Here is a 4,178-nt window from a genome sequence, read left to right as displayed (position 1 = left end):
CTCAATTCTATTCCATTGATCTATATGTCTATATCCTTATTCCAGTACCCGATTGTCTTTCCCCCCAGTACTCAGGATTACACACACAGTCTGCATTGAGTTACATCATTGGTCCATTTTTTATTTTTAATTTATTTGAAAATTTTGAGACAGGGTCTCTCTAAGTCACTAATTTACCCAGGCTGGGGTCCAACTTGCGATCTTCCTGCCTCAGGCTCTCAGAATGCTGGGATTTTAGGTGGGTACCACCAAGCCCTGCTACTAAAATATTTTAGGTGTTTGCTACTGATATAAGAGAAAAAATATGAAAATATTATATCTCCTAACCTGTTAGATGTCTGATACACCAAGTTCGTGTCTCTAAAATTGAAAAATGAATTCTAGGAACAACAGAGGTTAAGAGTAGGAAAATAGTTTTTGAGAGGACAGGAGGGAACCCAAGTGGGGTAGCCCCCACTTTACAGGGAAGTTTTATAGAGCAGAACCCATGTGGGGTACAGCTATGACTGATCGATGAGATTCTAGGTACAATCACTTAGGTAATAGTGATCTGATGGGGAAACAAGTCAATAACAGGGTGTATGGAAAGAACACGAACTTCTTTGGGAAATGATGGGCCCTGGCGTCTTGGTCACCCACGAGGTGGCTGATGTCTATGCAGCCTTCAGTAAGCCTGGTGTTTAGCTTTGAGGAAATACTCAGGCCTGGTCATCTTGTCTTTATCTTGAGGACTGATCTCTAACAGATGTGTCTCTGGCCATCGTTGTGATGTTTTGGTCTCTTGAGGGCTTCACCTGTCTGACTGCCTAGAATATTTCTGCTTAACTTAGCTATCTGTGGAAAACCCTTCCTCGAGCAGAGCACAAGAAGCCAGTAAATCATGTAGTCCAGGCCAACCTTGAACTCATGGTGATCCTCCTGCCTCAGCCTCCTACACCCAGCCAGTTCCCACTTTCGCACTCCCCAGTTGCATAGTGAATGTGGGTACCGAGCACCTCCTTCAGACATTACAAATGCAGGCCACTAAACAGCACATGCCTCCTGCTGATTGACACGCCAAGCTTCTTCCGGGATCATCTCGCCAGGAAACTGCATCTGCTGGGCATTGAGATCTGACGCCAGTCTCCAGGGCATTGGCTTGCTTGCCGTCTGGGATGAACAACCAGGGGCATTAGCTGAAGACCTCTGAAGGCGAAGAAAGATGACCGAAGGGACCTGAGGGCTGGGGTGTATCTCAGCGGTAGGATGCTGGCCTAGTAGGGGCAGGGGCCTGGGCTCAAGCCCCAGCATTGCTAGAAACGAACAGAACATGTCAATCCACATGGAATGAGTCCACTTTATTTGGATTCTGAATCAAATGAATCACTAATACCTTTTTTTGTATGGGATCAAACTCAGGACTTTGTGTTTGCAAGGCAGGGGGCACAGCCCTGAGCTAAATCCCCAGCCTGAAGCCTGATCACTAATAATTTTTTTTTTTTTTGGTACCAGGGATTGAACTCAGGCTCTTGCACTTGCAAGGCAGGCAGCAATCACTAATAATTTTTTAGATAAATTTTGTTTTATTTTCTCCCATTACCCCCCTCCAGCCCACTCCCCTTTCACTTTTTTCTTGTCTCCTCCTTCCTCTCTCCCTCCCTCTCCTTTGTCCCCCTTCCCATTTGAACATTTTCTTCCCACTTGCCAACATCCATTATATAATCACTGATAATTTTAACACATTAGTGAGACAATTGGAAATATGGAGACTGAACATTTGATGATGTTATAGAGCTACTGTTCACTTTTTAGGCATGACAGTAACATTCAGATATTAGTGTGCCGTAAGACTTTTTCACCTTTTTTTTTTTTCAGCCGGGCATGGTGCCACTTATTTGTAATCCCAACACTTGGGAGGCTGAGGCAGGAGGATCACCATGAGTTTGTGGCCAGCCTGGGCCACATAGTGAGTTCAAGCCCAGCCTGACCTACATAGCAAGACCTTGTCTCAGAAAACAAGGCAGAAAAGGAGTGTGTGTGTGTGTGTGTGTGTGTGTGTGTGTGTGTGGTGGTGGTGATTCCAGGAGTTCAATATCTGTAGATGCTAAAATTCCTTGTATAAAGCAGCACAGTGGTCTGGAGATTTAGCTCAGTGGCACCATGCCTGCCTCACAAGCACAAGGTCCTGAGTTCCATCCCTGGCACCAAAAACAAAAACAGAAACAAAAGCCTAACAGACAGCAATTTCATATGAACCGTGCACAGCTATCCCCCTTTTTTTGTACCGGAAATTGAATTTGGGACCTTGTGCTTGCAATGCAGGCAGCGGCAGCACTGAACTAAATCCCCATCCCCTATAACAAGTTTTAATAGATAACATCTTTATTATCATCATCATCATCATCATCATCATCATCATCATCATCATCATCATCATCATCATCATCATCATCATCAATTTTTGTCACAAGGGGGTGCTCAGTACGACGTACCGAGCAGAGGTTGGTACGTGGTTAAGGCCATCAGTTGAGTGGTGGTGTGTCTATCAGTCTCTATGGACAATTGAATGTTTTGACAAGTAGGTGTAAGAGGCAAGGGAGAATTATAACAAAGAGGATAAGAACTTATGCTGTCATTGTGACTCTGTGTTAATCCTTGACCCTTGGTCATGCATAGTCTAGTCAGCTTCTGGGGTGACTAGAACAGGGCTGCCATTTTTGGTGGCAGACTGATCTTGTCACAGAGTCAGCTGGTTTGAGTGGTCTGGATCCACTGCTGGCTGGTCCATTTGTCTTGGGCTATTGGCTTTAGCTGACTGTAGTAGATCTAGGACATAGTTCCTCTAATTTCAAAAACAGTAGGGGTGGACAGGATTGCAGTATGAGACCCATCTCATATGGGCCCCCAAGTTGTTGGATTTTTAAAAATTTTTTAAAAAGTATTAATTAATTAATTAATTTGGTACCAGGGATCAAACTCTAGACCTCATGCTTGCAAGGCAGGCGGTGGCACCACTGAGCTAAATCCTGACCCTGGATTTTATTTCTTGACCCAAACAAATCTCCAAGCTTAAAGAGTTGCATTGGGTCTGTTACGCGTATGGGCATTCTCTCTTGTAACCAGCTATAGATATCTTGTAGGGCTACTCTCAAAGCTTATATCTGTTTTTTTTGTATTGTTTAGTTTTTGTGGGTTTTTTTGGGGGGGTCAGTTTTTTTTCTAGTTTACAAAGATCACCCTTAATTTGATTTATGACTGGAAATGGCTGGCCAGACAAAATCACATAAGAGGAATATCCAGTTTGTTTGGTAAGGGTGTACTGGACTCAGAGGAGGACCATGGGCAGGACTTGATTCTATCTCAGATGGGTTTCTTGACAGTATTTTTCAGCATTTGTTTAATTGTCCAGTTCATGTGTTCCATCTTTTTCAAGCTCTGTGACTGGTAAGCTGTGTGAAGCTTTTGTTTTATCTTTAACATCTGTGTGAGCTCTGGGACTATGTTGGCTATGAATGCTGGTTCATTGTGTGACCCAAGGTCAAAGACCATCCAAATCTTGAGATGGTATCTCTCAAAAGTACCTTGGTTACCTTCTGTGTCTTTTTTGTTTGGACAGGGACCGTTTTAGTCCATCCTGAGAAGGTACAGACAAGCACTAATATATATTGAAAGCCACTGGCTCAAGGCAATTCAGTAAAATCCATAAGCAAGTTTTTTTTTTTCTGGTACTGGGAACCAAACTAGGACTTTACCCTTGAGAGGCAGGTGCAGCACCACTGAGCTACATCCCGACCCCCTATAGGCAAGTTTTTACATGGGGAAGCTGCTTCCTGGTTGCCTGGGTCCTGGGGGCCTTTGCCTTGGGTTGTTTTGGGCACAGGTTAAGATTGTTCATAAATAGCCCAAGTGATGGCAGTGAGCTGCAGCACATAAAATGACAGCCTAATAATATTTTTAAAGCTGTCTTTCTCATGTGAGGCACCTGATGGAATTGTTTTATGAACCTGGGGCCCAGCACTTCAGGATAGCTAGATTTTATCAGAAAACTTTTATTATCCCCCCTTTATATAATCTTTAGCTTCTTGGTTAAACCAGGCTTTTTTTTAAATCTGAGAAATAACTCAGGGTCTCTGGGAGAGGAGGCTCTGGAGGGGCATGGTTGGGACCCCTCTTTTGGGTTGGGGCCCAAAAGTAGCTCA

The 4,178-nt window shown here is 43.8% G+C and overlaps 1 long non-coding RNA gene across 1 annotated transcript in view; it reads right to left on the bottom strand.

Moving 5' to 3' along the window:
• Positions 1-371: 371 nt before the first annotated feature.
• LOC104868179 overlaps positions 372-4,178 on the bottom strand; it is a 14,611-nt gene continuing 10,804 nt past the window's right edge. Inside the window, exon 3 of the long non-coding RNA XR_781969.2 lies at positions 372-1,292. This is a non-coding gene — a long non-coding RNA (uncharacterized LOC104868179). The remainder of the gene's footprint in view (positions 1,293-4,178) is intronic.

Source organism: Fukomys damarensis, unplaced genomic scaffold (assembly GCF_012274545.1).
Source record: "Fukomys damarensis isolate Sample0158 unplaced genomic scaffold, DMR_v1.0_HiC HiC_scaffold_19, whole genome shotgun sequence".
Taxonomy (NCBI): domain Eukaryota; kingdom Metazoa; phylum Chordata; class Mammalia; order Rodentia; family Bathyergidae; genus Fukomys; species Fukomys damarensis.
Note: the sequence above shows the minus strand (reverse complement) of the source record. Positions and strands in the feature narration are given on the sequence as shown.